The following is a 13,012-nucleotide window of genomic DNA, read 5'->3' as shown; positions in this document are numbered from 1 at the left end:
TCTCACAGAATGAGCAGTTGGATTCACTGCTTCACTTCTTTTGTTGTGTGGCTGACTTTTCTCATTTTTATTTCTTACTTAGGCTTGGTTTGAATTTAGCTTATTCTTCTCCCTTCCCTGTTGTTTTATGGTGGAAATTAGATCATTTAAGAATTTATCTTTTTCCTAAGAAAGGTATTTAATGACAGATAACATGTAACTTCCTTTGATTTGATTTAACTTAACTTAGAAGTGTGGTGTTCAGTTTCCTGATCTTTGGGGACTGTCCAGAGATCTCTTGACCGGGATGTGCAGTCACGAGAGCACATCATGCATGTTTCGATTCTTTTCAGTGTACTGAGGCTTGTCTATGGTTGCCAGTGTTTGTTGTGACAAGCCTCATGGTCACTTCCATATGTGTGCCACTTTTACAGTATTCTGTAAATGTTTACAAGTTTTGAGTTAACAATTTTGCTCAGGTCTTTTTTATTGTCACAGACCATACAATTTATATGATATATGGTGATATGAATTACAGAGTTGGGACTAGTAATACATGCCTGAGGTTGAGGCCAGAAGGTTGTGAGTTAAAGACCTTGGTTACATAGTGAATTCGAAGCTTCCCTGAGAACCATAAAGGAAAACACAAAAGAACTGCCACGCAGGTCAGCGGTACAGTGCTTACCTAGCATGCGAGACCCTAGATTCAATCTCTAGTGTGCAAAAATAAATTAACAAAAATAAAATTCACTGCTGGGCGAGGTGGCACACACCTTTAATCCCAACACTTGAGAGGCAGAGGCAGGTGGATCTTTTTGAGTTCAGGGCCAGCCTGATCTCAAGTGAGTCCAGGACAGCCAAGGCTACACAGAGAAACTCTGTCTCAAAAAACAAACAAACAAATAAATAGAAAAAAATTAATTTCATTTTGAGTCTGTGTTTCTTTGGGGTACTTTTGAATGAATCTCTTGCTGTGTAGATTTTGAAATTCGCTTATAATACACGCAAATACTTTCTGGCAAATTGCCATTTTGAAATATCTGGCAATAGTATAGTGTTTGATCTAAAATGTGTGTGTGCTCGAAAAAACAAAATAAAATGTGTGTGTGTACATACACACATTCATGAGCACTGTCAGGGGTCGATACTGGGTATCTTAATGTTACCAATGATGGAGGTCCAGTTTGGGTGTTTCTAGGTTCTTGGCCTCTCACCCAGGAAAGTAAAAAGAAGGGCTCACACTGATTTGGGGGGGGGGGCAAGATAATTTTATTAGGAGCAAAATTAAAGCACAGAGTAAAGAGGGAGACCTATCAAGACAGCGAACCATGAATGACTGAATCAGTGGCTTGGGTCATTGTTTGGGATTTTCTTTTATGGAGTTCAAGAAAAGGAGGAGCTAATTGCTAAGGAGTTTGGATAGTTGTATTTTGAGTGATTATATGATAATTTCTCTACTGTGAATTCCCCTCCCCGTAATTATATGCACACCCAGTTATGCATGTAAGGTAGTATACCTAGGATTCTCCCAGTAAGCATACGAGAGGACATGATTTTGTCTTACTATGCACGTACTAGAAACTGGTTCGGCCCAGATTGGCCTTTCTCTTCTTTATACCCCAGCATTCTGGAAATGCACCTGCTTAGAAACTGTCCAAATGTGATTGTTAGGGGGGATGGGAAAACTCAATATTGTTTAGAGGTGGGAGTAGGGGTAGGCCAATGCAAATTGAGGGTTGAGAGGTTCTGAGTTTGCTGGGTATATTGTTTGGAGAGGGGTGTGTGCAGGTGAATGAACTAGCCTCGAAGTGCATTATTGTTAAGAGGGGGGCATGCATAAACAAATCAAGTGGACTAAACTGTCTCCTAGGCTTGACTTCCTAATCATGGGATTGCTGTCCACATTAGCTTTTGAAACAAGTTGGGATTAAAGGCATGCGCCACCACCCGACCATTCTGTCAATTTTCGACTAAACAAAGTCTCTAGAGCAACCATACATGTAATTTAATAATAGTTCCACTTAAAACAGAACCAAAACAGCATATATACTTCTGATTCTCCAACAAGTTGTGCTTAAAGAAAAGTACCCATCTCACCCCCCTGATAAAAATCACATCAAGACACAGACACACAGCCGGGCGTGGTGGCACACGCCTTTAATCCCAGCATTTGGGAGGCAGAGGCAGGCGGATCGCTGTGAGTTCGAGGTCAGCCTGGTCTACAAAGCGAGTTCAGGGCAGCCAAGGCTACACAGAGAGACCCTGTCTCAAGAAACAAAAACAAACAAACAAACAAAAAAGACACAGACACATACACGAAGGCCAGGAATTGACTTAATAAGGGTGCAAGCCAGGCATGGTGGTGCATACCTGTGATCGCAGCACTCTGGGAGGCAGATCACTGTGAGTTCAAGGGCAGCCTGGACTACAGAGAAAGCCCAGGATAGCTAGGACTACACAGAAACAAAAAAATTGGGGGGGGGGGGGGCGGTTTCGAGACAAGGTCTCTCTGTGTAGCCTTGGCTGTCCTGGAGTCCCTTCGTAGACCAGGCTGGCCTCGAACTCAGTGATCCACCTGCCTCTGCCTCCCGAGTGCTGGGATTAAAGGCGTGCACCACCACTGCCCGGCTCTATATAAAACTTTTCTAAAAAGTCACAAACAGTACAGTTTGTGAAATCACTAAAAATTTAGGAGGAAAGTAGGGCACAGCAACTGTGGGAAGGATTGTAAGCTCTGTCACAGGTAAAACTAATCTTGGCGGGCTTTGCCCTTGGACTCACCACAGATACTCTCTGAAATTAACCTTGAGATAGACTGGGTGGAGCCATCCTGGGCCTGGAATTCAGGAAGCAGACCTGGGGACTCCACCTGGACTATTGTGTTTCTAATCGACCCTCAATGGGAGGAGACTGCCCTTGCACAAGAGAGTCAGTCAGGTGGAGAGGAGAGAGGAGCAACAGGGTGAGACCAGGCTTGAGCGCATGTGGATCCGGAGGAAAAGGATCAGCGAACAGCACGCAGACCAGAAAACACCTAGGAACCCGTCCCGTGGAACAGATAATGGAAGGTTCACTCTTTTTCTTTTAATCTTTTTTCCCTCTTGCGTAAGCTAGTTGGGTTGTATAATAAAGTTTAATTGTTAAAAAACAGAGCCAACAAGTGGCGCCCAACGTGGGGCCCGATGGGTTCCATAGTTTCTAATGGTAGAAGGAAAGACTCAAAATTCAAAGGTACAGAAATACTGTTTCAGGGTATCAACAAAGTCACAATGCAACTACTGTTGCAAAACTCTTTCATGCCTTATACTTAGAGGGAATTCTCTGTTTTTTCGTTGTTCTTTTATTATATTTCATTCTTTTTTTTTTTTTTTTTTTTTGGTCTTTTGAGACAGGGTTTCTCTGTGTAGCCTTGGCTGTCCTGGACTCGCTCTGTAGACCAGGCTGACCTCGAACTCACAGCGATCCGCCTGCCTCTGCCTCCCAAGTGCTGGGATTAAAGGCGTGCGCCACCACGCCCGGCTTATATTTCATTCTTAAAAGAATTTTTTAAAAGACTAATAACATAAAAAAGCCAAAAGGGTCAGTGCAGGATTGACTGGACATAATAAAAGACTAAAAATAAATAAATAAATAAATAAATAAATAGGAAAAACGAATAAAAATTTTTGATAAATGGGAGTGATAAAGGACAAAAAATAGAGAAACCAGAAAGCAAAAACAACAACAAAACAAAAAACAAACAAAAACTGGAAGAGTCAATAAACTCTATCCTTTTGAAAAGAATTACTGACTTAACTGAACAAATGGACAAAATACAAAGAAACTCTGAAAGGGCAGGAAAAGCAGAAGGCACCTTTGGTTTAACAGGGTGGAAAAGGTCAGAAACCAGAGAAAAAGGAAGACAAACAGACCAAAAGGTCTTTGAAGAAAAATGTCCCGGTGGAGGTCACCTCCAGAGTTGCTCACACTCCTTCAGCTTTTCCAGTCACTGTAAGACATGTGCCCGCGCAACATGGTGCTGAGGGTTATGACAAAACGGCCTGGCGTCCTGTAGACATGATGGATTTAAAACATTTTTTAAAATCCGTCGTCAAATATGGTATGCACTCTGCCTTCGTTAAACAAATGTTAAACAGCTGGGCCACAAAATAGACCTGTTCCCCAAGATTGAAAAAATTTAGTTTCAGCGGTATTGGAAACAACACAACAGTTACAATGGCTATCATGATGGCGAACAGAGGCTGTAAGAATAGAACAAGAAAATACGACACAGGATATAAATATTAATAAAAATCAATTGCTTGGTGAAGAACAATATATTAACTTAAGAGAACAAATTCAAGCTAAAGATAAGAGTGAATAAACAATGTCGTAATGCAGCCTTGAGAGCTTGGGAGCTGGTAGAGGAACCTGGAAAAACAACTATTCCATTTACTAAGGTGTTCCAAGGACCTCTAAAAGCCTTTACAAAATATTTACAGAGATTACGATCTGCTATGGATAGGGTGCTGCCAGATTCTGACACCAAACAGACATTAAAACTTATCATGGCTTATAAGAATTCAAATACTGAATGTAAGAGGGCGCTCCATTAGATGACTGGGTAAAGGAGACAGTTAATATTAACTCTCAAAAATATCAAAATAATATTGTGGGACAAACTTTAGCCAGAGAGCCCAGATATCATAATACTCGGTGCTTTAATTATAATAAAATTGGTCATGTACAAGAAAAACTGTAGAGAAAGCACAATAACCCAAAATGAACAAATAAACAAAACAAAACAAAAAAACATAACTCATAGGAGAGAACAAGGAGGTTCTGGCCATGATGGTGATGAGATGTTAAGACTTCCAAGGTACTGTAGTCACTGTGGGAAAAGAAAACATTGGTTTCGGGATTGTCAGTCTAAGAGAGATGTACGAGACAATTTCTTGCCGATGAGAAACGGCAGGAAGGGGCCAGTCCAGCAGTGACAAACCCACAGGAAAACGGGAGCTGAGTATGAGTCATCTAATGCATGCTATTAAAGGTAATGCAGCCTTGGATCTGGCTTCAAATATGTCTCTTACCCTATCTCCCCAGGTTGAATGTTACAAATTAAATACTGGTGTTTTCAGTCCTTTGCCTTCAGGCACAGTAGAAATGGTTCTGAAAAGAAGTGGGCTGACTTCTCATGGTTTTATTGTACATCCCAATATTATAGAGATTCTAAGGAGGAAATAAAAATCATGACATGTGTAAAAAAGGAGATGAAAATCAATGCCAGAGGTAGAATTGTTCAACTCCTACTGTTTTCTTATATTAAGGGCAAAGCCGCTCCAGTGAAAAGGACTGGTGCACTTGGAAGCACAGGGACATGTGTGTTCTGGCAAACAGTAATTAATGATCAGAGACCTAAGTTAATTATACAAATAAATGGTGTTAAAATAGAAGGCTTAGTGGACACCGGAGCTGATGTCTCAATCATGGGCCAAATGTCTTGAAACCAAAACTGGCCACTTAAAAAGGTTTATAAAGAAATTGTAGAATTGATAAGTTATCTCAAATAAAACAAAGTGGCAGTGGCTTAAGTATGTGGGACCACAAGGGCAGACAGCAAGGCTGAAACCCTATATGGATGACATTCCCATAAATCTATGAGAAAGAGATCTCTTACAACAATGGGGTACTCAGATTAATATTCCTACAATTACAGAAATAAACAATGTTAAAACTAGGGGTAAATTGGTATGCGCTTCTGGGAAAGAGATTAATGTAAGTGATCAGGGACAATCAGAAGCTATGCCCACTGTCCAACCTCAAAACTCTTCAGGTTTACAGTGTCAAAATTTATAAGACGGGCCACTGCTGAGATACCAACAGCCCTCCCCCTAAAATAGATTTCAACAGACCTGTATAACAGGAACAATGGCCCTTAGCAAAAAAAAAAAAAAAAAAGTTACAGGAGCTTCACTGTTTAATAAAAGAACAGCTGGAGGCTCAACACATCAAAAAATCTTCCAGTCCTTAAAATCCCCCGGTGTTTGTGATTTAAAAAAAAAAAAAAAAAAAAAAAATCAGGTGAATGAAAAGTGATAACGGATTTGAGGGCCATAAACAAGGTGATTTAACCCATGGGTTCACTTCAACCTAAAATTCCTTTGCCTTCCTTGTTACCTAGGTCTTAACATATAATTACGATTTAAAAGATTGTTTTTTCACCATACCTCTGCATGAGAAGGACAGGAAAAGGTTTGTTTTCTCAGTATCTACTCCAATAAAGAGATATCATTAAAAGGTACTTCCACAGAGAATGTTGAATAGCCCAACTTTATGCTAGTATTTTTGTACAACCACCTTTAAAAATAATTCACAGGCAGTTTCCTCAATCTATCAGATACCATTACATGGATGATATTCTGCTAGCCGATTCTGATCCTAGTGTTTAAAAAAAAAAAAGTTTCAGGAAGCACAAAAAATTCTGCCATGCTGGGGATTACAGATTGCTGTTTAAAAAAAAAAAAAAACCAACAAGAGATTCAATTACCTATTTAGGCTATAAAATAACTGAACAAAAAATTAGACCACAAAATCAATTACAAACTCTTAATGACTTTAAAAAATTACTGGAAGATATTAACTGGTTAAGGCCTACAATCAGGTTAGCTACCTATGAGTTAAGTAACTTGTTTCAAATATTACAAGGGGATTCAGATTTAAACAGTCCAAGGTGTCTAACCACTGAGGCAGAAAAGAAGTTAATTCTGATGGAACAAAAACTTCAAAAGATTATGTGGATAAAATTGATGCTGAGCTTGGTTACATTCTAGTTATTTTGCCTTCAAAACATTCTCCTACTGGGTTTCTCATACAAAGGGAAGACAGGATCATAGAATGGATATTCCTGGCAAAACAAAAAATTAAAAACATACATAGAAAAAATTCTAAATTGATTACAAAGGAAAGAATAAGGTTGCGCCAACTGTCAAGGATGGACCTGGTGGAAATTGCAGTGTCTCTTACTGATTCTGAGATTATGTCATTATGGGTAATTAATAAAGATTGAAAAAAGCTTGTAATAACTATTTGAAAGACATTAACAAATAGATACCCAAAAAACAAACATATACAGTTTATAAAAAAAAACTAATTGGATCCTTCAAGTATTATAAAAAGGTCACCAATCTCAAGGGCACTCACCTTCTTCACAGATACAAATAAACCAAGTATGATTGGTTATAAGTTTGATAAAATGACTAAAATAATTAAAAGCCCATTTATATCAGTTGAAAAATCAAAATTGTATGCAATCCTTATGGTATTGTTAGATTTTCCTAAATCTCTTAATATAATTACTAACTCTCAATATGCTAAAAGAGTTGTTTTACATATAAAAACTGCTGAATTTACTCCTGATAATTCAAAATTGACTATATTATTTATAAAACTACAACAGGTCATCAAAAACAGAAATTATCCCTTGTATATTCTTCATATTTGATCCCATACAGATTTACCAGGTCCACTGACACGAGGAAATAAAGAGAACGACAAATTATTGATAGGTAATGTATTCAAAGCCTCAAAACTTCATAAAAAACATCATGTCAATGGTAAGGGGTTAAAAAAAGATCTCTATCACTTGACAACAAGCCAGAAAAATAATAAGTGTCCTACATGTTCCTTATATAGTCAAATACCATTACCTGCTGGAATTAACCCTAAAGGTAACAAAAGGAATAAATCTGACAGGTGGATGTGTTTCATTTTACAAAATTAAAGAAAAAAAAAGTATGTACATCATACGATTGATACATGTTCAGGTTTTCAAATTAAGACTGACAATGCTCCGACATATGTGTCCCCCCTTAAGATAAAAAACTTCTTTACGTATTATAATATGAAACATGTTACTGGCATACCTCACAACCCCACAGGACAAGCAGTTGTGGAAAGAGCTAATTGTATCTTTAAACAAAAAAATGAAACAAAAGGGAAGGGTAAAGACACCCAGGGACCGATTAAATAATGCTTTGTTAACTCTAAATTTTCTTAATGTTAATGATAAACGGACGTCAGCTACAAAGAGACATTGGGTAATGAAAAAAACTAAGGAGCTGAGACAACCAATATTCTACAAAGATTTGTCGAGTATAAAATGAAAACCTACACCAGTTTTGAGAATGGGTCGTGGGTATGCATATGTTTCCACAGGGAGTAAAAAAATATGGCTACCAACCAAACTTATAAAAGATTACATCTGACCACATAACAAGTAAATCTTAAGAGCTACCTGGTTCTTACAACTTGACATTGTTTCATACAGCTTGAAGAACTAATGCCCTCTTCTGGCCTGTTGCTGTACATGTACAGGACAATGCTGAAGACAGCCTGGGTGATTTAACCTCAAAAACATGCCTCTGGCACCTTGAGTAAGGTGCCTCAACTGATGTTTCCTTTAAAAATTATATATGTACTAACATACCTATACTAATGATTTCAAAAGTTTGCTTACTTTAAAAACGAAAAACAGGACAATGATAAAGATTGAACTTCTGCCTCTGGAGCTGTTTCCTCCAAAAATTTCATGCATATTAACAATAAAATGGCTAACCAAAAGGATCGATCCCAAAAAGACTGGACAAAAACAGATACAGCTAGCTTTTCCAGCGCTTGACCAATAAATTTTTTTCTAGGGTACCCAAAAAAACATTTTTCTCCTCAACAACATAAAGTAATTTTGAGAACATGTCACCTCCATTCCCAGTAGATTGGGTGGGTGTTTTTGGTGGGCTACCAATACTCATTTTTGCCTAAGGGAGTTAGTTAAATTAATAAAAGTTTCATTTAGAGATTTCTTTCTTCTATCTTTCTTCCTCTTATCTTTCTATCCCATCTAATATTAAGGAAAAGGGGAGAAGGGAGGATATAGGTTTATAGAATAAAAGGTAGATTGATGAAAATTTAAGACTCTTTTATTCAACTTTTGCTTCACATTGATAAAAACTTAAATTGTGAGCCGGGCGTGGTGGCGCACCCCTTTAATCCCAGCACTCGGGAGGCAGAGGCATGCGGATCGCTGTGAGTTCGAGGCCAGCCTGTTCTACAAAGTGAGTCCAGGATGGCCAAGGCTACACAGAGAAACCCTGTCTCGAAAAACCAAAACCAAAACAAAACAAAACAAACTTAAGTTGTATTTTGCTATTCATTTCTTGCCTAACGTATTACATGTTATATATTGACAAAATATATATTGTATGTTAAAAACTTAAGATCATTTTGTTCAATGTTTATTTAATGTATTATTCATGTGCCATTCATTCAAAAAGGTAATGTCTCATGAAAAACTAACTATTAATTATCTGTTCAGGAAGATCGGAGACAAAAGTTGGTATTTAGTTACCTATAAATCTTACTAGATACTAACTTACTTTGTCATAGACCAGGTTTGTTTAATTTCTTGTATATGTCTTCAAAGGAATAGATTGATAACTGTAAGAATAGATAAAGAGTTGGTCTTCAAACTCTTCAGAGATACACAAAATAAGACATTTAATGATAAGGGCTTTCCTGACAGAGACAGACATCTGCTCCTGGCCACATCTCCGTATACATGATTAAAGATGGGGCATCAAGAGACGAGGGTGACAGAATGGTTACTGGACTGAGAAACTGCTTTTATCTCTACTGCTGATGACAGGCAGACTGTCCACTATGATCAACAGTGATGCTAAAAAGTTGACTGTACAGCTTTAAAGAGACTAGATGGACCAAACCATCAAAATTCCTGCTTCAAAAAACAGTTTGTTAGATGTTTGGGGCCAATAAGGCTAAAGACTGATTGCCCAATGAAGGAGAGACTCTGGTGGCTGTCCAAGTGGTCTGCTGTCTCTGTCCTATTCACACTTGAAAGTGGCCAGCCAGCACTTCCTTTATTAGATAAAATTTCCTTCTTGGGTCTCTGATGGGATTAAAGACTAGATAGCTGCAGTGTTACTAGAAGCTTTAGTTTAAGAATTAAAAACACATTTATAGATTGATAATTACAATTTCTCAAAGAAAAAGAACTCTCTTTGGTAGGATAGTGAAATACTTTCTCACAGGTTAACAAGTATAAAAGGACTTGGTTATGTATTTGATACCTGATGATTCTGTATATATGTGTATTTGTGTATATAGTTCTTAATTTTTTTTTTAGACAAGGGGGATGTGTGGGAAGGATTGTAAGCTTTGTCACAGGTGAAAGCAGTATTGGCGGGCTTTGCCAAGGTTAATCTCAGTCAGGCGGAGAGGAGAGAGAAGCAACAAGGTTGAGATGGGGCTTGAACACACGTAGATCAGAAAATGGATCAGCGAACAGGCCAGACCAGTACACAGGCCAGAGACACGTAGGGACCTGCCCCATGAAACGGATACCAGAAGGTTCACTCTTTTTTGCCTTTAGCCTTTTTCCCCTCATGTGTAAGCTAGTTGAGTTGTATAATAAAGTTTAATTGTTAAAAAACAGAGCCAACAAGCAACCTCAGCCTTCAGGAGGCTGAAGCAGAGGAACCACAAGTTAAGACAGGCCTTATTTAGCAAGACCCTAAAAAAGAAAAAACAATGGGGATGGGTTAATACGAGGGTGCCTTAGTTTGGAGAAAGCAGACAGGCACATGTAAGAAATATATTAGAAACAGATTTTGATCTGTAATTTGTCACTCCAATACTGTCATAGAAACATTAGAAAGTCAGGATTGTTACGTACTACACAGTTGAGAACTCCCTCTCTAAACAGCAGTGTTGAAGGGTTGGACTTAGTGGGAAAAAAATAAAAATAGGTTTTAATAAGAGGTTTGAGGTTCTGGAGACTGTGGAAACCACATTGTATTGCTTTTGTTTTTTTTAAAATATAAGACATAAGCGAGGTGGTTCTGTCCTGCCAACATGCAAAGATGTGCCTCATCACTGGCCCAAAGAACAGGACTAACCAGGTCTGCGTACCGAGTTTACAGGCACATACCACCACACACATCTGCCATGATAACTGTTTGTACATATGCCACCTGTAATGGAAGTTTTGGTTTCTTCGTAAACTTAGTAAATATCTTTTTGTTTTAATCTCAAGTGTGAGATTTTAGTTTGGGCTTTAGTATGTCCCCAGCTGATATAGGTCTTGTGCAGGGAGTGGTCTTTGCCAGCTGGTAACAGTCTGCTTCCTGCGGCATGGGATGGGGCACGGTCCTCGAGATAGAAGAGCCTAGAGAAAGTTTGGCCTGTGGCATGCAGTAGTTTGGAGAGACCAGAGATGGAAGGTGTGGCAGATGGAGAGAAATGTTTCAACACAGTGGCTCAGAGGAGACTGCTTGCTGCATTTGATGTTGACAAGACCGGTGTTGCCCCAAAAGAACCCAATTGACGCTAAACAGCCAGGAGAAGTAAAGGGTCTGTGCTCCCTCTCCTCACTAACCTCCTCTCTTATCCAAGGTTAAGGGGTTGGTGGAAGGGAGACAGAGACTACAATACATCAAATAAAACAGAGTTTAAAAACAAGTGTCAATAGCCATCACTGTCTTTTCAATCAATCCCTGAGTTCTCATACATGGGAACAGCAGCTGATAAGTCATAAGCATTTTGTCTTTATAAGTTGACTGATTCGAGTATCGGACAGAAACCTGGCAAACACACATGTGAAAACTGTACTACTGACGTAGTAGCAGCTACAAAAACTCTCCGTGACATACAATGTGCTGCTACCCACAACTCATGGGCCTATATAACTCAGAAACTTTCCTGCCTTGGTGAGTCATACTAGTTTTATAAGATGTGAACAAATGTGGAACAGATCATATATTGAATATAGCAGACAGGCCTGACATAAAGTTTCCTATACTCCAAATATACAGAAAAGCTATGCAAAATATATACACAGGGGCAGGCCTCAAAGCAAAGCAAAAAAGTTCTTGTATGCTAAAAACAAAGAAGCTACTCAAAGCCAAATCCCTCAAAGAGCTATTAGAGCTAGACAGGGAGGGCTCAGGCGGTGGCAGAGCGATCCTAATACTTGCCAGGGAACGAGAGACAAACTGAAACGAATTAGAATCACACACTACCCGAAGCCACTGGGGCTGGAGAGACAGTTCAGCAGTTAAGAGCACTTGCTGCACTTCCAGAGGACCTAAGTTCAATTTTTAGCACCCACCCAGTGGCTCACAATGGTCTCTAGCCTTGGAGGGCACACATGTAGACATACATACTAGTAAAACACACATACACATAAAGATTTTTAAAGTGCCCCCCTACAAATATCTCAGAAGCAAAAAAATAAAAAGGCCCACAACTACACAGGAAAAAAATGAATGCCAATCTACAGCCCACAAAAAGCCTGTTTGCTGTCTGTTAGAAGTCAAGGTTTTAGAATCTCTAAAAACTAAGCTTCCATTTCAAACGTATGGATTCTAAGGTCACTCTACCCAAGTGATTCAGGAAGATGACACAGATTAGGTGAAAAGCAGGTGGAACACAAACAAACCTGAGAGGCTCTGTTGAAACTTAAACTACTATGTAGTGTAAAACTTTCAGTGTGACTCCGAAAAACAAATCCCAAGGACACAGATGTAGTTCAACTGATACATGTTTGCTTAAAATGCACAGTATCCTCGATTTGAGCCCTAGCACTACATAATGGGGAGTGGTGGTGCACATCTGCAATCCAGTGCTCTTAAGGCAGAGGTATGGGTATCTCAGAGTTTGATGCCAAGCTACTCAACACAAATCAGCCAGGGAAACAGAGAGACACTGTCTCAAATAAATAAATGAACAATTCTTAAAAACAAACAAACAGCAAAAAACTCACAGACTGTGATATGTTGCAGGATATTTGATCCCATTGCAAACTCTGATGTAAACTGTAAAAAATCTGTCTTTTGTTTGGTGTGGTTCAGCCCTAACACACATTCTTAATCCAAGAACTTTCTGTTTACTGAAAACAGATGACTATGTGGTTTAGCCAACCCTAACAGACACCTTTAATCCAAGAGCTTTCTGTATACAGGACATAATAAAGCTAACC

The 13,012-nt window shown here is 38.8% G+C and overlaps 1 protein-coding gene and 1 long non-coding RNA gene across 3 annotated transcripts in view; both read right to left on the bottom strand.

Moving 5' to 3' along the window:
- Positions 1-13,012, bottom strand: part of ASXL1 (ASXL transcriptional regulator 1) — a 61,951-nt gene that overhangs the window by 24,388 nt on the left and 24,551 nt on the right. The window lies entirely within an intron of this gene.
- LOC311594425 lies at positions 7,105-12,178 on the bottom strand. Its single transcript, XR_014778089.1, has 2 exons — positions 8,447-12,178; positions 7,105-8,402 (listed from the first exon to the last, which is right to left on the bottom strand). It is a non-coding gene; the product is annotated as an uncharacterized lncRNA (long non-coding RNA).

The sequence above is a fragment of the Acomys minous genome (genome assembly GCF_964271855.1).
Source record: "Acomys minous genome assembly, chromosome: 3".
In the NCBI taxonomy this organism is placed as follows: Eukaryota; Metazoa; Chordata; class Mammalia; order Rodentia; family Muridae; genus Acomys; species Acomys minous.
The sequence above is the reverse complement of the archived record's forward strand: the minus strand, read 5'-3'. Positions and strand labels throughout refer to the sequence as shown.